Consider the following 27160-nt stretch of genomic DNA (forward strand, 5'->3'; position numbering starts at 1 on the left):
AATGTCTGTACATGTTTTAAGCTAAAACATGGACTCAGCTTCCAAGACTAATTTGTGTTGGCAATGTTCAAGACAGCATTACAAACAGATGTTCTGTATGAAAAACTAAGGGATTTGAGGATAAAAGTCTTCTGAACCATTAATGATATTGCCAAAAGAAATAAATACGCAGTCATCTGCTAAAACTAAATATATATAAAAACAAAACCCCAAACCAAAGTGTATAACCTATGAAAATACCAAACAGATTAACATGAGCTAGGAAGTGCCAAGACAGTTGTTTTAGGACACTAAAAAAACATGCTACAACTCTTTTAGAGTGAAAATATGATATACTTAATCATACCATCACATATTAAAAAAAATACATGTAGGAAAAAAAGAACCTCTGAAACTTGGACTCTGTCAAATAATTAAGAATTAATGACTCTAAATCAAAGCCTTAGCAAAGGATAGAAACAGGAGATTACCAATTTAATAATACTTTTACATGGCCTTATGAGGTGCTTTTATTTTTACAGGGATACAGACTTTGAAAAGAAAATAAGATTAAAAAAAAACAGGAAGTGCAATATTTCAGAACAGTGGCAGGAAAAATTATCCTAAATGTAGTACATCTTTACGTTTAATTTGTTAAGTATTAAATAACATATTAAGTGTACCCTAAACTAACTGCAAACAGACAAAATCAGTTAGGTTGTGCAAAACCTCCAGAAGTGACCTTGTCCCACCTCCAGCCCAAAGCAGGGCTGACTGTAGAGCTGATCAGGTGTGTAACACAATTAGATGTTCTGCTTAAATGTGCCATTGAAAGTCCCACAGTCATCAACTTTCCTGGTCTTGCTATACATCTATATATCCATACCTGTGTAGTGAGTCCAAACCATTTATTTGTACTGATGAGCAGCTTCCAACATGAGCTGGGTCACCAATTCCTTTCGATGACATCTAGGAGCTACTGACACTCAAACTGCCATCACTGCAATGCAGCAGCAAGTACAGAGAATCAAGGGTGAGTATACAGTAATACAGCAGACCATACTTGTGGGCACTGCTGGAAGAAATAATTCACAGAATCACAGAATGTCAGGGATTGGAAGGGACCTCAAAAAATAATCTAGTCCAATCCCCCTGCTGGAACAGGAACACTCAGATGTAGGAATGTGGAATGTGTCCAGGCGGGTTTTGAATGTCTCCAGAGAAGGAGACTCCACACCTCCATGGGCAGCCTGTTCCAGTGCTCTGTCACCCTCACTGAGAAGAAGTTTCTTCTCAAATTTAAGTGGAACCTCCTGTGTTCCAGTTTATACCCAGTGCCCTTGTCTTACCATTGGTTGTCACCAAGAAGAGCCTGGCTCCATCCTCGTGACACTCACCCTTTATATATTTGTAAACATTAATGAGGTCACCCCTCAGTCTCCTCTTCTCCAAGCTAAAGAGACCCAGCTCCCTCAGCCTTTCCTCATAAGGAAGATGCTCCACTCCCTTAATCATCTTTGTTGCCCAGCGCTGGACTTTCTCCAGCAGTTCCCTGTCCTTCTTGAACTGAGGGGCCCAGAACAAGACACAATATTCCAGGTGTGGTCTCACCAGGGCAGAGTAGAGGGGAAGGAGAACCTCTCTTGACCTACTAACCATCCCCCTTCTAACACACCCCACAATGCCATTGGCCTTCCTGGCCACAAGGACACAGTGCTGGCTCATGGTCATCCTGCTGTCCACCAGGACCCCCAGGTCCCTTTCCCCTACCCTGCTCTCTGACAGGTCATTCCCCAACTTATACTGGAACCTGGGGTTGTTCCTGCCCAGATGCAAGACTCTACACTTGCCCTTGTTATATTTCATCAATTTTTTCCCCACCCAACCCTCCAGCCTGTCCAGGTCCCGCTGGATGGCAGCACAGCCTTCTGGCATGTCAGCCACTCCTCCCAGCTTGGTGCCGTCAGCAAGCTTGGTGACAGTGCACTCTATTCCCTCATCCAAGTCATTGATGAACATATGGAATAGTACTGGTCCCAGTATTGACCCCTGAGGCACTCCACTAAATACAGGCCTCCAAGTGGACTCTGCCCCATTGACCACAACTCTCTGGCTTCTTTCCTTCAGCCAGTTCACAGTCTACCTCACTACCCGATCATCCAAACCACACTGCCTCAGTTTAGCTGTAAGGATGCTGTGGGAGCCATCATTTAGCACCATAAGCATAGGTTGTACGAGAAGAAACTTCTTTACTTTGAGGGTGACAGAACACTGGAACAGGCTGCCCAGGGAGGCTCTGGAGACATTCAAAACCTGCCAAGACACACTTCTGTGCAATCTGCTCTGGGTGAACTTGATATCATCTAGTCCAACCCACCTGCTAAAGTTAGAGGTTCTTTCCAACCCCAACCATTCTGTGTGATTCCGCAGTTCTATATATCACTTGAAAATCCATTTTTTTCAAACTGTCTGAAGACTCAATAAATGAACAATGTATCAAGTACACACAACACATTTTCACAGTTTCTCTCGACACAAAAGAACAATCTTTTAATAAAAAAAGGGCAAAATAAAAAAAAGCCCTTTATAAATTCACACATTCAAGCATTGTGTTTTCAAAGAGGAACAAACAGAAAAAGTGGCAACTTACATCACGTATAACCCTCATTATTAAAAAAAAAAAAAAATATTTACTCAAAAAATAATTCTGTATCTATATACATAGCACAGTATGTAAATTTTTGTTACATAGCCAGGAATCTTAATGCATTAAAACAACAACCCAAAATGCTTGCAATAACCCACTAGGTATAAAACTTAATTGTTAACAACAGATCCATTACCTAGCATTCAATAACTACACAAGTACTGTTAAAAGTAAAGTAGTTCTTCATCTGCTGGAAAGACTTAGCAAGTCCGTCTGGAAAGAGGATGAGACATCCATACATAATAACCTTGTGAGTTCATGGTAGAGATTCCTCCGTCCATCATACCAAAAGGAAAGGAAAGGTTATACAGGATAATAGATACAGAATATCCATTATTGACTTCTGTATTTCACTACACACAATACCTTCCAATGATCACTGAGCTGTTAGAAAGTTTGTATGAATCAATGCTTTCTTAATGTTCAAGATATAAATCTATGAAGACAAAAATTATAATTATACAAATCCTCACTACAGTACACAATGCTAAGACAGTATTTGTTTACAACAACAAGCAGAGTGCAAGCAAATCCGTTAACTGTAGAGGCTCAAACATCAGTGGTGGTTCAAATAAAAAATGAAACCTCAAAATCTGCATTCTCACAGTGGAAATTTTATTTTTTCAATATGATATTTGCAATTATGCAAGACAGCTTTATGCCAAAATCCTCCTCCTCTCATTTTGTGGGGAAGGGAAATTCATTATTTTCTACCATGCATCTGGGAACTTGCAGGTTCGATTCTTCCAGAGGTCATGGTTTCCACACACTGAGCAAATGAACCTCCAAACAAACAGGTATAAATGCATTTCAGTCATTTCACTGTTTTGGATCCTGTGCAACTGGTTATTTTCCACAGACCTGGAAGAGCTATTGGATCAGTGTAATGAATTCTTGAAAATTTTAAAGTACTGTACCATTGGTGTCAAATCTGAACTCACATTAACAGTTTAACTTCTATTTGCTTGGACAGCAACAAAAAGAAAATGAAAAAAGAAACAAGGTAAAAATGCCAAGCAGAGAATGAGGTAAAACAGGCAGAAAAATGGTGAAGCCTTTGCAAATCCAAGCTGAAATGACCCTGGGGGCAGTGATTTAGGGGGAGAGCCCCAGCAGTTGGTCACCGCCCCGGCAGCAGACCCGCGCTCACAGAAAAAGGAGACCTGGTCAGCCCCAGAACAGCAGCACCTGCAGCACCTGCCTTCCCACTTCCCACCGCTGCTTGGTGTGCAAATACCAGAAGAAAAACACATGGCAGCACACATGAATGCACCCACCCTGCCCGCAGAGGCCATGCTGCCTCAACCATCTCACAGGAGCCATTCAGTGACCCCCAAATTTCTCTTGTGATCACTGCTGCCGCAAAATCCTTTTATGTGTGTGTGTGAGGCTTCAATGAGCTCAAACACCAGGAGCACCAGCAGACCCTGCCAGGGGCACCGACACCATGCAGGAGGCAGCAAGACTAAATTCAGGGCTACACAGGGAATCACTTTAGAGGAAGACAAATGTAGCTGACCTGTGAAGATCTGAGACTTAATGGAAGACAAACTCTAGAATAAAAACTCAGTCACAGCAGTAAAGCCAACTCACAAATAGTCCTTTTAAGCATTTTATATCATCTCATTTGTATGTTATGCCTTGATGTAGTTTAATAAAATTTGGCAAGAAAATCTTCCAGCAAAATAACAGTCGAGCTGTGTTTGCATGCCCAGCAGGAGCCACACAAAGACCGATGCTCTCACTAATGTATATAAATGACTGCCCGAAGGTTGCACAGATGCTCTACTGTGCATCTGCTCTGATTATGTGGTCATTTTGAAAAGCCCTTTCCCAATCTGTTACAGAATACCTGTTTCTAGTTTCCTGACCTGGGGAAATAGGCTTCACCAACAAATGGTTTACTGATAATTGCCTCATGTTCAATCTGTTATGAATAAAATGCATGATACTCCTGCTTCACTTTGAGGAACAGTTGTACATAAAACAGTTGGAGAACTGACAGTAGCATTTAAGTAGGTGATAAACATGGCAATTTAATACACTTTAGAGCTTGCACTTCAGTTCTTCTGTGTAAGTCATGTGGCTTTTAGCAGCTGATAAATTTTTCCCTCCAACATGGCTCCAACCTACTGTCTGTGAGCACTAATTATGGAGTAATCAATGTTAGCCCACACTCCTTGCTAAATGGTTTACGAAGAATGAATAATAAAAGCCTACTGCAAATGGAAACAGATTACATCATTATCATAGATTCTGGGTCTGCATTCAACCATTTATTATCAAAGATAGCAAGAATTAATCCACAGTAAAAGTTCTTTGCTCTCTTTATTCAGAAGAGAGAACTGCGCATTTACTGCTTATGCGTACAGGGTTGAATGCAAGAGTTTTCAAAGATAACCTTGATCTAGCAGGTTACTAACCATAAACAATAAAAAGAATTTAGAATTTAAGTTCACAGGGACAGAGAATTGTTGCACGCATCACTATTTCAACATTATTCTATTTTTGTACAATACTATACCATAACTCAGGAGGCAAAAATGACCCCTATGACACACAAAGCTGCAACAATACAGAAAAATGTTACAGCATACTACAGTATTGACCATGTCCAGACAAGCATTCAATACTTAGTTTTTTAAAGCATCTTTTTGCTTAGTCTCAAAATCATAACTGTTAAATACCAGCTGTTAAAAAAATACCAGCAGAGAAAAACTTGACACAGTTTTACTGTAAGAAAAAGGAAAATTATTTTTAAGACTATGCTAAAATACAGTACTTCTGGAAAACTCCAGAGGTATTCTGTGGTGTATTCTGAAGATGTGAAATAGTATTTATGGTGGCAGAATTTAGTCCTATGTCTGCACTCATTGAATTATCTTTCCTGGTTTGCTTCTCTGGTTTTTTTAGATTTTCATTGTAACTCTCCCAGCTTCACACACTCAGGAGTTTCTGAAAATAAAAATCCATCCACAATGAACCTTTTTCAGAATATTTTGTAGTTTAATTTATGATGAATGGTGGGGGGGAAGGCTGTTGACACTTATTGCTTCACTCCTCTTGGAAAAGTCAAAATTTTCATTAATATAATCATGCAGTGAGAAAATTGATAAAATGACATTATAGTTACTTCTGGTCATTTTGAAACTGCACCTGCCGTACTCCCACTAAGTTGTAACATTGGCTGTGAGTGCTGAACGCAGAGCCCACGCTACAGCAGCTGGACAGCTTACAAAACAAGCATGGCTACCGAAAGTCAAAAGAAGTGTCTAATCCCATGTGCTGAATACCACAGGGAAGAGGAAAAACCTGCACATGCTTTAAGAGCATCTGCCTGAGTAACAGGAGGAGCATCGCTACGACAGTCAGTGTTGCAGCCCAGGCTAGCATGTTGTATTGGCAGCTTGGCCACCACAGGGACATTAACTCTCCAGGAGCCCCAGCAGCAGCAGTTGCTAGGGCACTGGCTTTGCTCAGCGGGGCAGCAGCTCAGAGAGGTGGCGCTCCATGGATTTGGTCCCATCCATTGTCCTGCATCTCCTGTCACTGTGCTTGAAAGGCGATAAACTCTTGGGGGTTACTGATAGCAATAACCCCTTTTCCTGTGCCCTCAGGTCTGGCAGCCTCAACCTCACCTGTCTTTGAGCTTCAAGACACACAGACCTTAACCCAAAGCCAGGAGCAGATTTTTAAGCCTCTTTAAGCTAGACAAACTTGTTTGAAAGAAAAATAAAGATTATTTCATGGATTTCACTCAGTGTTACACTACACCTCATCATTTAATTTTTCAGATGCTCTGCTACTCTTAAAGTTGGGAGGGGAAAAAAAAAAAATCTCTTCAAACGACTCTGGTAGACACAAACGTGACTTTTATCAAAAAGCTTTAAGGCAGGCTCAGAGACATCCCACAGCAAGGAAACCAATGTGAAGGGGCACCAGCCTGCATAGAGGTCACAGCTCACAGCTGAGGGCATCTATGTAACCAAGGCGACAGGCAGCAAAACACCACCAGCCCTGCTCTGTTCACTCATCAAACAAGTAGAAACCGGTCTCAGACAGAAGCACTGAAGTCCAGCGCTGTTTCAAAAGGGTGGCTGGCTTTTTATTGTACCCACAGTTCTGACAACTTTCTTGTCTGTCTGTCTGTCCAGGACTCGGGCACACCGCAGTGTTTGCAGGCAAGGTCCTCCTTGGGGGCAGGATTCAGGAGCGCTGCTCCCAGGTCAGAGAGGGATGCTTCATCTGCATTAACTAGGAAACAGGTTGTCCCAACAGCCTACTTCTATTCTGCAGAGTTTTGGTTTTGCTTTGATAAACTTCAATTTCTTTTTTTCCTGTACAGTTTCCTTCAAATGTATGTGTTGATTTGGATTTCACAGAAGATGTTGAGCCAAACAACTGCAGGTGATAAAACTCAAGCTTCTGTCAGAAAAAAAGAAAATGTTGATAACATTAATATCTTGTAGAGGACAGAAATGATTTGCAACTAAACTGAGCTTTGAATGCAACTAAATTAAGTATCCAACTGCTACAGAAAAACTGTCTCAGAATTATAACATTCTTACTCCAAAAAGAAGATAAAATTATTATTTCAACATATAACCAGTCGAAGTGATCCAATTTATTTTTTGCCACTGAATATTTTTATTATTCAATATTTTAATGTATACATTTAGCAGAATCCAAATATTTGCTATCCAACCATTCTTGGCCAGAGATACTTTATGTATGTAAAAGCTATAAAAACAATTTAAAAGGCAATCTGTTAAGGTTTCCATTGAAAATAATGCATTATTCTAGTTTTCCTGCCTGCTTACCCATCTGAACATGAGACAGACAAGATAACATTGGCTCAAAACACAAACACTGAATGAGATAAGACATTATCATCACACTTGTAAATTTCGGGTGAACAGGTTCAACATGAGTTATACTGTACAGTATAAAAAGCTATGTGTTTATTCCATTTTTGCCATAAGGATTGTTACTACAATAATGTTCTAGTCATTAAAGTATTATCACTTGTAAATATTAATTGCAGGCATAAATAGCTAAGGTAAATAGCCCCAAAATAAATTTGCAATTATTTTGCAAATTATTAATTAATGCTTTTTATGTAGATTATAACCTGATTTTTTTCTCTATTTACTGAAAATAGGTCATTCATAGGATAACTTTCCTTCAAAAATAAACACACCCATCCAGACATTAATTTACATGTTCTTCTTCTCTGAGATTTTTCCTCCTTTTCTAGGGACCATGTGGCAGCAGTAAAGCCAACCAATTATAACAGAGATTTAAAATGGCATTTAGCAAACACATAACTTTTATTTTTATGAAACAGTGATAATATTAATAACATACACATTACTTTTGCTTTCTAGGATATAGTTCATAGTCAAAGCTTGATAACTGATAACTAACTAGCTTTTTGGAAGAAGTACCCGTGAACTTAAAATCACCTTGAAGCTTATAAATGTCTTGTAAAATTGTTTGTACTATCAAACCTATCTAATAAGGTCAAAGTGCATGCTGACTACTGTCAAATTCATTGTTCAATCAAGAACCAGTAAGTAAAAGGCACTAGCTCTGTTATGCTCCATTGCATTCAGTTACATCTTTAATAACTGCCCCATGGGAGTTTATGGATCCTACATGACCCCTGTCAAAACTCAATTGACTTCTTTCCTGCAAATTCTATTAGAATTGGTCCCTGCATCACTGCCCACAATAATCAAGAGCGGAGGGACTGATTCATGTATAAGCATTTTGTTTTAGTCTAACTCAGAATAAAATATAGATGAGGTTATGAGATGGCTGTTTAAAAAAAAAAGTCAACTGCATCCCATTCTATGCCACAAATCAGCAAAGAAGTTTTAAATCTCTAATTTAAAAAAAAAATAAAATGGAAATTCTTCAGGAACAAGGGGGACAGGAGAGAAAAAGGTTTTGTCTAAATATTGGCAGTTCAAAAAGTACTAACATCCACAGAAACACACACAAAAAAAACCACAACTAATATAGTGTGCAAATGTAACTGTCCAAATGTTCTGAAGTTTACCTACAGCAAGAAGCATCACTTTTACAGAATTTAAAAGTTACTAATGAGAGCAAAACTCATGAATTTATTGAGAAAGCATGTGCTATTTCCTAGCAAGTTTAAAGATCTGGGTTAACCCTTTTTCAGACACCTGGAAATCTGAAAGAGCCCATAATTCTTCCTTCATTTTCTTAAAGCTACTGACATTCCTCAGCTATACATATTTTGCATGGTTCAACTATTCAGCTCAGGTCATAATTTTAAGACATTAAAACTGACCAACAACCTAAAATCTTCATAACATAAGACATCTCCTAACATAGAGCAATGTAACTGCAATGCACAGATTAGAAAATGTGCAAATACAACTGAACTGACATCGAGAGCAGAGCCTTGCATGGGCCAGCTTGACTATCCTGACAGCAGAACTCCTCTGCTGGTTTGTTTTAAACTGATAAATGCTTACAGTAAATGCAATAGCTACATCATAATTGTAAACAGAGAGCAACCAACCTCCCCGAGATTATAGGAAAAACCACACTGCTCATTAACCACGTAATTATCTCTACTGCCATCATCCCAACCATTAAAAGTCAAGATGCATCCCTCAACCAGGCTTGTTTCACTGCAGCTTTATGACTTAAAAAATTCATCTCTCTAAATCAAATACATCTAAAATTAAAGACAGCAAAAGTCAGACAAACATACACAGGTCGTCAGAAAGCCACATAATCACAGAGTTTTTCTTTAAGAAGAAATCTTACAGGTTTGTAGCCAATATGAACAGAAGCATACCCAGCTGAATTCAACAATTATCCTTCTCTCAGTGGTACACGGGTGCTTAACTGCAAAAAAAAATCTTGGAAGTTCTGACCAGATCAGCCAGTTACTATTCTTTTCCACCTATGTAGGAAGTGCTCTTCTTGAAATACTTCCTTGGACAACAAACTTCTCTCCCCTTGCTCCCTCTCACAATAAGCGACCTGTAGACACGTTCACATGGCACTCATCCAAGCTACGGGCACCGCACATGACAGCAAAGCTACAGCATACATAGTGGAGGAGAGCGTCGGCCAGCACGCTGTGCCACCCCAATCAAACTACAGCACACCCACAACCCCAGGCAAATTTCTCCACGTAATGCTTCATCTCAGCAAGTTCCAGTTGTGCTTACCAACAGGGGCTCAGTGCACCCTGAGCCTGGCAGTATATACCTTCACATGACATCACCGTATTTCCTTCTGAAAATATAATTAACAAAGCAGGTGCTTCTGTTCCAAAATGCAAGCCATAGGATAAGAAGAAAAATACCTAGGGGAAATAAAAAAACAACAACACTAAAAAGTATAAGGGCCCTAAAGTAAAGAAGGATTTATGAAAGCTCCTATGCTGGCATGAATTTTAATCCATATAAGGTACAGTTACTGATACTAGTTGGGAGGAAGATTAGAACAAGAACATTAAAAAAGGCATATTTGGACATACTCAAATTGCTTTAAGTATCATGGATAGACCATTTTTTAAAAATAACTGCAGACATCTGCCACACATGGAAAACAAACAAACTTATGGGGGCTTATTAATTGCACTTATAAAATACACTGCTACCAAGCCTGGGGTACAAAAAATATTTAATATATATGCAAAACTTACTACTTTAATCGAAACAAATAATAAAATACATCTCCTAAAAATCAGCTAAGACATAGCAGAAAAAACTACCCAGTGTCTACATATGACCACCACTACAATCTTTAAAAGAATATAGCAATATTTTAGACTGCCTATGAATCTTGGAATAATATTCATTTACCTAGAATGCCTTACACAATGGTGGTAGCGGTTGCAGCACGCCTAGAAAGACTTTGTCAAAACTTCTCACATCACCACTGTATTTTAAATACTCTGAAGAGTGATTACAAGTTTAAACCTGCTTTTTAAGGCAAAATCCTTCTACGGTGGAAGAACTCTAGATATTTTTTTAATAAAAGGAATTAAAAGAATACTCAATCTGAATAAATGTGTTGCCCAGTACTAAATATATTACCCAGGATTAATACATTTAACTTATAATAGTAGAAAGATAGTTCTGCTTCAAGTTCACCCTTTAAAATGTCTCCATTTGTAATAACAGAATCAGAAACCACAGTCTTAAGTCTGTTTTTTAATGCAGGACTATATTTGAAATAACAACTGCACAGCAAAAGAAATTCTAATATTTGGATAGCAAACTTTGCCCTTGCAAACTAATGCCATCCTTTCTAGGACAAAAAAATACTCATTGGACTCCAAAGTTCGTCAGCCTTCACTCGGTATCAAGGCCACAGATACCCAGCGCAGTGATTAACACCATGTGCTAACACAAAGGCTGCATCATTCTCTGAATACCTGACAAACAGCTTGGCAGCTCAGGGATGAAAAACCCACAACCTAACAAATGCAAGTGAACATAGTAACAGCACTAAAGATTAATTGCTACTTTAAAATAAATATTATTCTTAGCATAGCACACAATTTCAGCTAGTCTACAAAATTTGAGCTTTATTCTAGCAAGACTACTTCACACTTCATCTTTCATCCCTCCTGGAACCAAACCAATCCAGTTTCTAAGTTCAAGATGCATACCCTGTGCAGTAATGTAGTACTAATAGGCCTTAGGAATAACTGTTAGAGATAAACTTAACTTCAGCCTCTAAAGCATCCTGAATTTTGAGCAAACTTAAAAATGCACACCTATATTTGTATGTATTTAAGAGTTACCGCTTATGCAGACTTCTAATATAAATACACAACTGAAATGTATAAGCTAACAAAGTTTGAAAGCTAACCTTGGCTTTTATTGTGTTTGTCACAAACACAACATGAAAAAGTAATTGAAAACCATAGTCCAGCTATTTGTCATTATCCTGAACCCTACAGAAGCACCTGAGAGCCACATTAAGTGCTGTACTGCAGGCACCCAGTGAATGCTGTAGCCCCATCACCAAACTCTTACCAAAACAATACCCTGCTGGTTTCTCATGAGGAAGCCCACTTACTGTTAACAGGAACACAAGGCAGAAAGAGCTCACTTCTCACATGGTTTTGAAACAATTGACTCCTCTAGTGAGACAGTGCCCATAGTTCTTACCAGTAAAATCACTGCATGTGATGAACTATGAATACAGATGACTTGCAGCTATAAGCATGTATGGAAGGGCTCCCTGAAATCTTTGGATAAATTTGAATATATTCTCAATGATTTGGGCTGTTCTATAGGAAAGGATAACCATAGCATCAACTTGAATAATATTCCTACTAGGTTTAAAATACGGCACAAAAATTAATATTAAAAAATACCATAAAAATGCATAACTGACTCTTGAGAAAAAAGCATCCGTGCAACACAAGATACAGCTAAGGAAGTTGTAAAATAAACACAAATTAAGAAACAGACCTAGGACAATTTGCATATCATGATGTCCAGATCCAACATCTAACTGAGGTAAACTCCAAGGTTTACACCCTAATTAAGCAGAAACAAAGCAGGGTTTGCTCTGTTTCTTGTTTAGTATTAGCTACACATACAGTTTCTGGATAGATGAGGAAAAGCTTTGGGCTTTTAACCACACTGTGCCTAATGGGAACAGGCAGTGGGATGAGCAGAACAAAGCTCATAATGTCACCCTGCCTTTGCAGCCCAGCAGCTGCTGTGGTGCAAAGCCACAGCCACAATGCACATCCTGGTTCTTTAACACTAGTGAGTTACAGCCCAATCAACCCAAAAGGTCTCCCCAGACCTCCCTGCAACCATTCCCTTTCTGTCATTTCTGCATTAACCTTCCACAACGCCTTTTATTCTTGAAGACCACCTGGAACCTCCTGCTATTACAGGATCCTGCAGCCAGGCTGCTAACAGGGACAAGTTGGTACACACAGGCTACCTTCACTTCATCAACTGCCCTGGTTACCAAACGTTCCTGGATGCAACCACCGGCAACTGGAAATCGCCAGGCGCAAAGTTCATGCTGTTCTTTTGAAAGGCAAGTAGCAGAATCAGCCTTCCCCTGTCAGTGGCCTAGTCCTGAGATAGCCCAGCACAGCTGGAGTGTACACTGCAGTCCTGCCGGTTCCCATTCAGCTATCAATGGGGTGGGGAGGTTTGTGCATCCCTAAGGTACATCTTTAAAGGACATAGGAAACAGAAGGATGCATAGTATAGCAGCAGGTCAGTAACATATCCTGCCTTTTTTGGTTTTTTTAAACAGAATATGGCCTGAGGTGCTGCTAGGGAGCATGTCAGAGGGGACATTCTGACAGCTCCCCATGGGGTAGCATCCTGTTGCTTACTGAAATCCATCCATTCTCTTGGTAATCAGAAAACAAGCTCACCTGCCCTCTGCAGAGGCAAACAGCAACAGCCATGCACCTCACATGGTGCCCTTGGCTTTCAGTTCTTGACCTCACCCTTCTGCAGACCCCTGCCCCACAAAAAACGTTACCTTAAGATAGGCACATTCCCTTTTAAAAACATATTTCATTTTGTTCACAACCAACATTGGTTTTGCATTATTTTAACCTAGTTTCTCCTACACTTACAGAATGCAACTAATAACAGCTCAGCAATACTCTTCCCCTTATAACTTACTAGTTAGCAACATACATCACTCGCCAGAATTGTTACTGGTGTTTCGGCATTTGATTTTTCATCAGAATACAATTTGCTTCTTGTTAACGCAGAATGGCTCAAGACTACATGATGTCAAGTTGTCTTGTTTCATGACACAAACTAGTCTGAGGAAAATGTCACTGCAAGATTAAAAATAGTTCTGAATTGCAAAACTAAAGCTAAATAAAAGCTCTGTCCTCCTCCATGGCATAATATTATAGCAATTTATTTTTTTTCCATCCGGTATGTATGACAACCACTAAGACGGAACATCTTTTAACTAGAAATTACACCAAATTGACTCTGGCAGAAGACAGAACTCTTGTAAAGTTCAACTCCCTTAAAATCCACAAACATATAAGAGATACCTGCCAGCAAAAAGAAAAACAGCTGGCAAAGTCTTATCATCAAATAAATATTTCCTCCTGCAAGTGTGTGTCACGTGATCAGATAAGTGTTTCACTATACTTTGTATGCTTTAAATTAATTCTGAGCAACCAAAACCATTTCATAGAAAACTCTGTAATTGTAAAAATAATGACATAGAAATGAATGATGTAAAACACATTTAGTTGTTCAAAGCAAATGCAGCTGATATATATAGATTTTATGCGCAGCCCGTTACAATTGAACATGGATGACTGCAATGCTGCCTAATATTTTCTTAATAAAATACACGAATATTTTTTCAGGTCACAAGTACACTTGCTATTCCAAATAATAACAGCATATGTAAATTTTGTATTCTATATTACATATTCAAAAGGAAGAGTTTTTTTAAAAGCAGAATCTGCACAGTTTTTTCAGAGCCTGACTCAACCTTCATGTTTTTAGATCTTCATAGTCATTTTGTTTCTCATTAGCCATTTCATTTCTTGGCTGGCAGAATAATCATCAAATACATCAAGCTTCAACAGCCAGACCAAGTAAATAATTATTTCTTGGACATGTACAGAGCTTTAGATTACAGCTAGTCTGTGCAGAAGTAGTTTTAAACAGTTCAGCACCATAAAGAAAAGACTGGTTTCAAATTTAAGACCGCTAAAATTGACCATCTTCTAGCCACAGTGGCCTATATTCGTTGTTCACCTTCTGCTGGACAATTCCCAATGAAAAAGATCTATCCTGTGAAGATAACTCTGCATTTCAAGGTTGAATTTCCTTCCTCATCTGCCAGAAAAATACTGCAAGCACTGAGGGCCTGTTCACATCTGGGGGAGAATCTCCAGATTAAAGCCAGTGAACATCTGAACACAAGGCACCAACCACAGTTTATGCAATCAGCGTGACTGGATTCCCTCCTCCTCTTTCCATTTACAAATTTCAGTTACCTCCCCGGCTGGGTTGGGTTTTTTGAGTAACCCTCCAGATCTAATCTCCAGAAAATGTCAGCCATGCAGTGTCATAGGATGGGATCAATCATGAAGAAGGAATGAAGAGACTTAAATACAACTGCATCAACAGTGGCAATAACAACTCATCAAAATCTAGAAAAAAAAATTAGGAAAAAAAAAAAAAGAGGGGGGGCTCGCATCTAAAGACATAAATAGATAATCCGTGCCGTTACTGAAAACCTCTCAGCATTTGGCTATTTAATATAAAAACATTAAGAGGAACAGTCTAATGTTTTTTGGTACCAAGAGTGATCCACATCTTTTATCACAAAATGTTACACAGAATAGTCAACAAGAGCAGGGGGAAACAACACACACAAGTATACCTTCTTTTTGCATACACGGTACATAAATCAGGATTTAAAATTAAAACTTGATTTTTTAAGCATCCAAATCCAGAAGTAACTTCAGCAAATGAATTCACAGAATCACAGAATGTTAGGGTTTGGAAGGAACCTCAAAAGATCATCCAGTCCAATCCCCCTGCCAGAGCAGGAACACTTAGATGAGGTTACACAGGAATGTGTCCAGGCGGGTTTTGAATGTCCCCAGAGAAGGAGACTCCACAACCCCCTTGCACAGCCTGTTCCAGTGCTCTGTCACCCTCACTAAGAAGAAGTTTCTTCTCAAATTTAAGTGGAATCTTCTGTGTTCCAGTTCATACCCAGTGCCCTTGTCTTCCCATTGGTTGTCACCGAGAAGAGCCTGGCTCCATCCTCATGACACTCACCCTTTATATATTTGTAAACATTAATGAAGTCACCCCTCAGTCTCCTCCAGGCTAAAGAGGCCCAGCTCCCTCAGCCTTTCCTCGTAAGGGAGGTGCTCCACTCCCTTAATCATCTTTGTTGCCCTATGCTGGACTCTCTCCAGCAGTTCCCTGTCCTTGAACTGAGAGGCCCAGAACTGGACACAGTATTCCAGGTGTGGTCTCACCAGGGCAGAGTAGAGGGAAAGGAGAACCTCTCTTGACCTACTAACCACCCCACTTCTAATACACCCCAGGATGCCATTGGCCTTCTTGGCCACAAGGGCACAGTGCTGGCTTATAGTCATCCTGCTGTCCACCAGGATACCCAGGTCCCTTTCCCCTACACTGCTCTCTAACAGGTTGTTCCTCAACTTATACTGGAACCTGGGGCTGTTCCTGCCCAGATGTAAGACACTACACTTGCCTTTGTTATATTTCATCAATTTTTCCCCCGCCCAACTCTCCAGCCTGTCCAGGTCTCGCTGGATGGCAGCACAGCCTTCTGACATGTCAGCCACTCCTCCCAGCTTGGTGCCATCAGCAAACTTGGTGACAGTGCACTCTACTCCCTCTTCCAAGTCATTGATGAATATATGGAATAGTACTGGTCCCAGTACTGACCCCTGAGGCACTCCACTAGATATAGGCCTCCAAGAGGACTCTGCCCCATTGACCGTGACTCTCTGGCTTCTTCCCTTCAGCCAGTTCACAGTCCACCTCACTACCCCATCATCCAGACATCTTTTCTATGAAACTAAGCATGCAATTAAAAAAATCTGAGCACGCTACCAAGTCTTTTTAGACCTGTTAACTTTAATGTTGAGTATGTAAAGTGAGTTTAGGGGAAACAACAAATGCAACTAAAAACTGTTGCTTAAGACAAAAAGCAAACAGAATTAGTGTTTTTGTCTGACAGAGAAAAGTTAATTCTTTTTCCTGGATAATTCTTGTGCTAGGCTATTGCTACAAACAAACCAAAGTTATTTTAAGTCAGGCTTTCTCCAGACGTATTGACCTAAAAAAATAAATATCAACAACAACATCATACTACCTAGTTATCTTCTTGCTTCTGTGATCAATGACACCTTTTATTAAGGCTTTTTATATTTCAACCCTATTTCCACATATAAAAACAAGTTTTCCCATTCTTTTCATTTTTTTAGTCCTGTTAAATTTTTGTTGACTCTTATTACTGGTTAAAAAACTTAAAAATGAGGAAAAGGAAAAGTCAATCTCTCCTCACATATAAAACATTCATACAAAACATTTCAGTGTCTGAAAACAATCATACAAAAAAGCCAATCTTGAAATAAAAGCATGACTCCTACCCTCACACCAGCATATGAATCAGCAGACACTACCATATTTCATGTGGTGAAACTTCTTTTGTCCTTCTACTAATCTAGTGTAGTTTCAGATAAGTGTATGGTATAGCAGCACACAAGAGAACATTTTTAACCATGTCTATTGCAATCACATCCATTTACATCCTCTTCAAACTGTGTTGATCCTCTCAGATGTTCATTCCCTGGGCTTCTGCTGCCCACGTTCATCGGGAGCAGCTTCTCCTCACCACAGCAACACGTCCTGGAAAAATTCTTCATCTGGTTGGAAAATCGCTTTGTTTACATGACAAACCAGGATTCATCAGCCCCTCCTGAGAAAACTCTTTGGCACTGGAGCACCCTGAAAAAACAGGCCCCAGAGGGTCTTGGTCAGGGGTGAAGGTCTTAGTACTGACAGGGAAGCCCAGCTCCTGAAAATGCCCAGGGCCAGGCTTTGCTTGTTGCATGTAATCCAGAAACAAAGCATGGAGCTCCTGACCTCCACCCCAAGCACCCAGAAATACCTACCTGAGCACCACCTAAATACTGCTCTTCAGGTGTCTAAAGCAAAGCCCCAGAAGAGCAGCTGCACTGACATTCCCTGCCCAGTGTATGGTTAATAAGCTTACAATCTTTCTGTGTGAGGAGGAGGAGGGACATCTGCTTTCAAGTCAGTCTGCTGCTGAAATGGGCTAGGGAATTAAACTGTAGAACTAGAAAACATCACTTCTCATGGACAGTGCTAGAGGAACTGCAATCACATCAACATAAAACATTTATGCTAATTGTAGATATACAATGAAAGTCAACTTTCCGTCAATGAGGTTCTGCCAGGACACTGTGATGCAAAGTAGATGAAAAGCCTAATGGGAAGCAAGAAAAAAAATAGTCTAAATGTTGTAATTTTTTTTTCCAGTAACTGCTGTGACATTTTTAAAATAGAATAAGAAAGAATTTTTATATGAAGGATTCCTCCAAAAGCCTGATATTGAAGCCATTACTGTATGAAGCTTTGTGGTAAATCTCATTAAGCATCATAACAAATTGATGGTCTATCACCACCATATTAGCTTGTAGTACACAGTGCCAGCAGTTACTGCTATAATAGAACTTGTTTCCCCAAATGCACACCATATTTATTTGCTAAATATATCCTCAGTAACTGTAAAATAAAAATCAAGAAGGAATTAATGGATGTTTTTAAATTAACTTAAACTAGAGTTGGTTGGGAAATATCTTATTGAAAATAAGAACTAAATTATTTAGAGATTTAAAACAATTTTATATTTATTTCAGCTATAAGTTTAAGAGAACACACTGTTCTTCCAATTAAAATTAATCCAGTGTTTTTTATAGAATAAGAAGCATACATACACATAAAACCAAAACACACATGAACAAAAAAAATGCACATTCAGAAAATACTAATTCTAGGAGACATGTGAGTTCAAAAATCCCAACAAAACCTTTCCTCTCTTTATTAGAAATTCTGATAGGTGATAATTGTAGGAGTGAGTCCACAGAGATTTTGTTGTTCCTGATTGTGAACTTGCACCCCCAGCAGCAGTAAACAAGACAAACACACATCAAGGACAAACTTCACTTCGTAGCTACAAGCCTGGGAAAAACAAGAGGCCATTTATTGCCACCAGTCAGAACAAATACTAACGACTCATCGCAAGATAAACCCAAAACACCTGCTCTACTAAAAGCTACTAAAAACTTGTGTTAAATCAGAAGCATTTCAAAGGTGAGAAAAGTTTGTAACAACATCTGGTAGCAGAACAGGGCAGGATGGCAGGGGAGGTTTTTGTTGCAAACACCTGTGGGAAAGCACAGCCTGGGATAACATTACCAAACCTACAACCACCCATTAAACATTGTCTTAAGGCAAAAATCCTCCACAATGAGCTTATGCATGCATTATAGTTTGTAGCTAGGTTATTATCTGCAACAAAGTGATAACCATTCATTAACTTCTGAGCATATGAGACAACTAGCAAGCTATTTCATGCCTCAAAGAATTTACAGCAAAAGGGAGAGAAGTAAACACCCAGCACAGGTGACTTTGTATCTGGAAAATAAAATTAATATTTTAAAATGCCGTTACCTTCCAGCTGTAAAATGGATCGACATTGAGATGTCCCAAAAAAATGCAGCTTTTAAAACAGATACTGAATCTTTATGTGCTATTGAGCAGAAAAGCAAACATAATCTTACAATTAATAACAAACTGCTATTAATAAAGTATTTTTAGTAGAAATGAATTTTATAATTAAAGCCTATATGAACATATGAAAATGAGTTCCAAATCTGTGCTTCACAAGCAGCCCTAACTACAAAGGCCATAAAATAGTATGTGTACAGACAGTTACAGCTTACAAGACTCCATGGAGGGAGGTTAAAAACAAGACATGAAAATTAAAAATTAATAATTCTATAGTACAGTTGTTCTGAACATATGTATTCTCAAAGTCACAACTCCAAAGGCTAAGGACAACTCCAACTCTAAGGACAAGGAATTTGGCTTGATAATTATTTCCGAAACATTCGAGAGTTCTGTAAATTATTTCATCTGCCTCAGAGCACATTAATAAGGGAAGGAATGCTGCAGAAGTGATCGCAGCCCTACGCCAGTTCCCCACAGCAGAAAGCCAAACATCACTGTATTCCGTGCACACAAAACACATTGCTGAGAGCTACTTGTTCAGAGGCAGAACGTGCCCTTTAATAGTGCGATTCCTCCTGAGACTCAGTAACAAGACAAGAGGCTAAAACCAGCTTTGAAACAGGATATCCACCGCGCAAACAGCCCTGGGCTCCCCAGATACGTGTCCAGCCTTAGTGCTTCCAGCCCACAGCTCTCCTGGCCAAATACGAACACACAACTTTCTACTGCCCAGCACAAGATCCAGTTCCCTCCACGCTGGTTTGCATACGGGTTCCATTAAGAAATCCTGGTCATTTCAAACATTTATCATCTCCTTAAGATGCTTCTCAACTTCAGGAAATTCAAATCTTGTACAGAAATTATTAATTTCTTCCCAGCCCTTTATTTTTCACTTCCCCTTCACTCTTTTAAATGTTCCCAGAAGTCGCACAGAGAGGCCAAAACCCTGTAACTTTCTAGGGAAAGGAAGGAAGTACTGTAGGTCTCACCTTTTGAAATCCCTCCAAGATTTTTACACATACATGCAAAAATCAGGAAGCATGTTTCATAACCCTCCATACCATACATGTTGTTACTTTAGCTTCTATCTGCTAAATTCTCTCTTTGATTTGGTGATTTATATCACATCATCATCCATGGCAGAGCAGTACTTTAAAAAACTGACAGGTTCTTCCTTTACAATCAGTTTTTCTCAGAAACATCCAATATCCCTCTTGCTTAGGGCAGCTCTCTAGGTTATGTCTCTTGAGCCCATCTCAGGTAAACAATTTTTCACACTGATGTTTTCTTTAGTCTGTTGTAATTCAGATTCCACTGGCCCTTTTTCTGTTCTTCTGTGGTATGGGTTAAGCTGCTTTTTATCTACACACAGACTTTTTCTTGGCTCAAAGGCAAGCAAGTTTCACAGCTTTTGAAGCTGGAAGGAACCATCCTATGATCTAGCACCATACCATTCTGATCTGGCAAATTGCACAGGCCATAAAGTTTCACACAGCAAAGCTTTCAGCTCTGGCAGAATTAGGACATATTTTAGCTATTTTACAAAGCCCTGTAAATTCTAAAAACATATATAAACATATTGGTGGTGAACTTTTTCCTAGTAGTAGTTTTACATTTTTAGCAGGTATGCCTGCTGCTACCTATAAAAACTTTTTAAGATGTTCAAGCAGGCTACAGGTCAAATATTGCCCATAAGGTGATATACAAACACATAATTAAAATATTTTCTGTTTTACATGCAATCAACAACTTTTAAGTATATGGATGAACACAAACTTCAAATCTCTCTCTCAAGCAGGTAAACAGTGAAAGACCTTATTCAGTTTCACAGATGAAGCCAACAACAAAGCAAGGGCGCTAATCCTCCAAATCTATATCTAAACTACATCACCATCCTTCCTCTGTTGAGCTCCTCATACATTCATTAAAATATACCCATCAGCTGAGAATATCTTAATTTTTTTTTTTTTTTTTTTTTTTTTACACACAAGCAGGACAAATTAAAAATGAGGTGAGCACTGCCATTCTTTGCTTTGATTGATCCCCTATCCCAAGTTGTGTTCAAAGGCTGCCTACAAAGGCCTCATCTGATGGCAGAAAGGGAGAGAAACAACAACCAACCTTTACAAGTGAGAAATCTTACAACAGCCTCTTCAGATAAAAACATAAAAGTGACATGTATTATTGCAAAGCAAATTTCTATATAGGCAGGGAGCAGGAACAAAAGGGTAAACCTTTTGTGAAATACTGAATTAAAAAAAAACACACACACCCCATAGCAATACAACTACTTAAATCTTGATAAATACAGTAATTTCCTAATCAATTAGAAGTTAGTTGATTATGTATTTCAGCACACACACCACTTTCCACACATGGCTTGTTTTTTGATCATAAATCCTATACGGGGCATTAACTGAGCACAAGTGAATCCAGCCTGTGTTATATTTTACATATATGCAACAGCATTCTGCAGTCAGCACAAGTCTTCAGCAGAAAGTCCATTAAACAACCCTACCCAAACTTCCACCAAGTCTTCAGAGGGATCTAATTGTTTTGCAGACAATGCTCAGCTTGTCCATGCTCCTTATGGAGTTTCATTAGAAATCTAATTTAAGCAGTTTTGACTTATCAGAACACACAATAAGGCACTAACCATATAAAATGGTTTGTGTAGTTCAATCAAAATGACTGCCAAAGTGGCAAAGGCTATTAAGTGTCAGCAAAACCCACATATGAGCAATATACAGACTGACTATGTTTAATAAAAATACTAGGTATCTATTAGAAGTGGTATGATTAACTTGTTTCAGTAACTGGGCTGCTAAGAGCCTTTATAACTCTTTTGCTATTATATGGCTGACCTGTCACTCTTTTCAGTGTCCATCAGCACAAATCTTCTAACCGCCTCAGCCACAGAAAGGGACATTATTAGAGTAAGATACTATTCTGTGCTTATTTTGAGAAATAAAAGCAAAACCACAGTCTTTACAAAAAAATAACAATTCTGTAATCAATTTTATTAAAGATAAAATATGCTTCATTGCTGTATCTGTTTTACACCTGATATCATATATATCTTGTGTGGATTACTGCATAGCCTCTTTTTTTTTCCTAGGGCAAAAACTTCTGATAAATCTATCATCAGATGTTGAGTTTCAGACAGTATTTCAATAAATTGTGTCCACAGCTATTCTGTTGTACAGCAATATCAGTAAGACCATTTTAATATGACAAGTAGATAAAATTTGTGAATAGCTGAGTAGCCGGTCTCAATTGCTAAAACAAACATATATGAACCTAAATCTCTGAAGTTTTCTGTGCCATTTCAATTTTTCTTTTCAATCTTTCAGTCTTTTTTTTTTTTTTTCAGAAATCGAGACTAAGATACTTTCAACAGCTCGTGGACTTGGAGTTAATGCACTACAGAGGTCCAAGTCAGCTACACGAAGTACAGACCCACATCAATACTCACCCAACACTTAGAACATTTGGATCCAGAGCTGGATTAAGAAAGTAAATTTTTTTCAGAGGAAATTGAACTGCAGCGCACTAGCCTGGCACAAATATTTCTCATCACATACAATATTCAATAAAGATGCCTAGCACAATGATATGCAAAGGGGTACTTGAATTTGCTCCTCACACATAGACAAGCTGCATAAAAACTGAAGAGGTAAAATTTGTGAGATGTACTTTTATATACAGTAAGTGTTCCTCAGAATGCCACGTATTTCAGAAGGAGCTGCAAGTTCTGTTTCTGTGATGGAAAATAGTGGCCAGGCCACAGAAAGAAGAAGAGTTGCTATAGTTTGTCTTATCAGAACAAAGTAGTACCTTAAAAAAAAAAAAGATGATTAAGAGATTAAACAGAACCGGCCCCAATACTGAGCCCTGGGGAACAACACTTGTGACCGGCCACCAACCGGATCTGGCTCCATTCACCACAGCTCTTTGGGCCCGGCCATCCAGCCAGTTCTTTGTCCATCATAGAGTCCACCCACCCCAGGCCATGAGCTGCCAGCTTCTCCAAGAGAATGCTGTGGGATACACTTCAGTAAGGCTTTTGACAGTGTAAGTACACAACATCCACAGCCTTTCCCTCATCTACTAGGTGGATCACTTTGTTACAGAAAAAGATCAGGTTGGTCAAACAGGACCTGCCTTTCACAAACCCATGCTGACTGGGCCTGATCATATGGTTCTCTTGTATGTGCTGTGTGATGTTACTCAAGATCATTTGCTCCATGACCTTGCCCAGCCCTGAGGTTACACTGACAGGGATGTAGTTCCCCAGATCATCCTCCTAGCCCTTCTTGTAGATGGGTGTCTGAGAAACCCCAGAAATCCTCACTCTTGCACAGGGAAACCCCACACACAAGCACAGAGAAGCCCCAGAAACCCAGGACAGAGGGACCCCAGAAACCCTCACCCTTGCAAAGGGAAACCTCCTGCCACAGCACAGAGACCTACCCAAGACCCATCACAGAGAGACTGCGGGATCAGGTGCTCTGAGACTCAGAGGCCAAGAAGATAGTGCACTTCCAAAATATTCAGTCTTTAATTTCACTAGCTAATAGCAGAGCAAGCTGTGAGCTCAAGGCCTAGCTAACATGATAAACAGCAAGCTAAATATTGCATGAACAGGGGATTACAGCTTGAGTTAGCACAGGCATTACTCACTGATGCTCAACCAGTTGTGCCACTTGGTGCGAACACTGCAGTCATCAGGATCCCCTTGGGAATGATTAAAAACTGTACCCTGTCCTGTAAATAGAATCTCCCACTCAGCTGCAGAAAATTACAGTTGCAAGAATTAAGCACAGATCCTGAAGTAAGTAAAATCAGTGACAAAAATAAAGTCAGAAAAATAAACGCAATCCTATGTAACCAAGGTACCAGGTAAAAATAAAATGTTTTCTTTGTGGTAAAAATGTCTGCAGGGCTTCTTCTCCTGAACTGAAAAGTAGCACTAGGAAATGGTTCTCAGGAAGTAAAGCATGGTAGAAACATGAGTGGATAAAAGAATGAAGGTGGGGCCCTACTGCACAGGACTAACCCATGCTACAAGGTGGAAAGACTCCTCCACCCACACTTACCACAAGCAAAGAATATTCGCGCAGAACATATTACTACTTTAAAACATTAACAGTATGGACTATGAGATGCAGAAAAGTAACATAATGTAATGTGTGGAGTGCAGATACATAGTAAAGCCTAAATTCAGCAGGATTTACAGGATGACTACAATGTAAATTGTCAGAGAGAGCTAAACGAGACAACAATTATGAATATAATACCTTACAAATGACAGAACAGCATAAGGAAGGAAACTTTAAACACAATCACAGCACAGTAAGTCCTGTAGGGAATTTTAGGCTAACCTAGAGTTTAATTTTCCATAAAAATCTGACATAGCAATAAAGACTTAACCTGGGACAACGTTAACGTCACGTCACGGAATTTCTCCTCGAGGCACAGGAGCTCATCAGTTGGTCATGGAGGGATACGACTGCTGCCATGATCAGAATTCATTAACAATTTTCAGTGCTCCAAACTATTGCTACCTGTAATGACATTTTAGACCTGTATAGTATTGCCATGCACAATATGTTGACCTAAAGAAAATGCAAAGAGGAACAGTACCTCCAAAGTGTCAGAAAATCTTTAACATTCAAACTTGTTTTCACACGGACCAGAAGATGTGCCACATTCAAATACAAAGCCTCTTGTCATCAACCACTGTGACCACTTGAGAATGAACCAGTTCATTGCATGCTGAAGCAACATTGTTGGTCCAGAAACCAGTTCCTGGCATAGCGCTATTTGCAGTTGCTTTTGCTTTCTCTGAGAGGCTGCAAATCATAAGATGTAGACATTAACTCCTCGTGAATACATTTAACTTTCCATTTAGCTACAGCTTTATTCAGCTTGACTGTAGATAAAGGTAGCAGCAAACAATCATTGGAGCTTAAAGAACATTTTTAAATTAAGAACCAAGGCATCACATTTGTTCTGAAACTGTTTTATTTTCAGGGAATACTGTTTAATTGTTACATTACATAAGGAATTTTTAAAACCTGTTATTCAAGTCTACAAACCACTACAGAAATACAATAGTCTACAAAAGAAAAAGAAAGGGGGGGGTTATATAAGTAAACAATAAAATCAGGGTATTGCAATTCATGGAAAGTTAAGAAAGAATCTATCATCAAATAGTTTTCCACATTTCAGTATTCCCGTAGAAGTAAGTACAAGTATACCAGCAACACCTAGAGCAACAAAACAGTATATTTCCAACAAGGTAGCTTTTAAAGCTCTCTTTCTATTAACCAGCAACAGAAATATTCGTCAGAAGAGACAGTGTGGATTTCATAGCCTCATGCATTACAGGAAGATTCACATATGCTAAATTTCTACCTGCTTAAAGAAAGAGCCCCCTGACCACCCAGCACAGCTGGAGGCAGCAGAACCCAAGCACTCTTGCTGAGAGACACTCTTTGGTACTTAAGGAAGTGTCTGAGGTTTGTTAGTGAATGACACCACTTTCACTGAAAAGTCTCCATTGCTACAGAACCAAAATAGTCAGCTCCTTTCCCAGCCTCCCAACTGCCAGTGCAAGAGGCAGCACAGGAGGGGTAAGGGCTGGCTGTCCTCAGCCAGGGCCACCACCATGGTACAAAAGATCACACAGTCACAACCATCCCCCTCATCACTCTCCTTCTGAATCAAACCCTACTTCTATCTACTTAAACTATTCCACACTGTGGTTATAGCATAATGGTATTTTTGTACCTTCAGGATAAAGCACTCCATAGTTTAACAATGGTATGCAACTTCCCTTATGATGATGATTCAAATAATAAAAATATAAACCAGCACCTATTTTAAGTGTGTGTCTGTGCTAAAGACACAGTACTGTAAGCACAGTCCTGAATGTAAAGGTGTGTCCATCTGGCTATTTTTAAGCCAGGTAAAATACAACAAGCAGCACATACTCATTTGTAATTGTCCAACTACTTACCAAATTCTTGGTTTTATTTTCCATACTGCTGCCATGGCTAGTTTACAAACAGTCCTAACTTGTGTTTTCCCTCTCTCTAGGCATGTTTACAAAAGCTACAGTCATACAAAAACACATTCAGACTTTCTCTTATTCTGTTGCTGGAATCTGAACGTCTCTCCTTACCCAAACAAGAAACACATTTTTTTATTTCATAGTCTATATATGTCATACATCCCCTGTTCTCAATTATTCACTTTTCTTTAGCAACTCTTTCCTTTGAAGGCATAAGTAGTATAGCATTTGGAAACAGGCTAGTGTTAGCTCTTTCTCGTACTTTCTCTCAGACACAGATCCTAGAAAGTTTGCATGTCTGTTCTCAAGTATCAACCAGGAATTAAGTTTTCTTGCAGTAGATTCTTTTAAACACAACCCATCACAGAAGTGTTCTGTAAAAAGCAGGTAGACACCAAAAATCGTAATTGGCTTCCACTTGTATTTTGACTCCAGTTCTGTAACAAATTGGGTATATTTTCAATTCAAAATCTGAAAGTCAGAGCATGCAGTGCCACCACTACCACATACCTTGCAGAAAACTCAACCAGCATGAATTAGTGGCCAACACAACATCAAATACTCAGAGGAAGAGAATTGCCAAGCACTGAGATGCCAGTTCTGCACTCACCTACCAGACAAAGAGCATGTTTAAAAGTCATGTAAAGATTAAACAAGCTGAACAATACCACCAGCTCAAACAGACAGCCCAATACACCAGCACATGCAAGCAAACTTCGCAATGTTAAATTGCCCTACGTTAAAAATCCGTACTGATTTAAGATTATTTTGTGAAATCAAGAATCACAAAAGCAGGGACAATTACCAAAATCAAACACCTGGTCTACATGCAGAATAGCCCTAATAACACTGACCAAAAATTTTTATTCCACTATGTAAATAGTATCAACAGCCCAATAAAGTAAGGAACGGGCGTTAGTCTTTCTACTGGTAGATGCACTAACACTTCAGTATTTTAAATCCTCAATAACATTCACTTAACTGAGACAAGACTAAGCACAACTACTGCACTACTCAAGCTTTCCTCCCTCAATCTGAGCAGCAAACTCTGTTCCCAGCAGCTAG

The 27160-nt window shown here is 39.2% G+C and overlaps 1 protein-coding gene and 1 long non-coding RNA gene across 6 annotated transcripts in view; both read right to left on the bottom strand.

The window, feature by feature from the left end:
• SMYD3 (SET and MYND domain containing 3) overlaps window positions 1-27160 on the bottom strand; it is a 406076-nt gene that overhangs the window by 375877 nt on the left and 3039 nt on the right. The window lies entirely within an intron of this gene.
• LOC110363372 (uncharacterized) lies at window positions 474-27160 on the bottom strand. The gene is made up of 3 exons (XR_010471515.1): window positions 26606-27160; window positions 24451-24872; window positions 474-7111 (listed from the first exon to the last, which is right to left on the bottom strand). It is a non-coding gene; the product is annotated as an uncharacterized LOC110363372 (long non-coding RNA).

This window comes from Columba livia, chromosome 3 (assembly GCF_036013475.1).
Source record: "Columba livia isolate bColLiv1 breed racing homer chromosome 3, bColLiv1.pat.W.v2, whole genome shotgun sequence".
In the NCBI taxonomy this organism is placed as follows: domain Eukaryota; kingdom Metazoa; phylum Chordata; class Aves; order Columbiformes; family Columbidae; genus Columba; species Columba livia.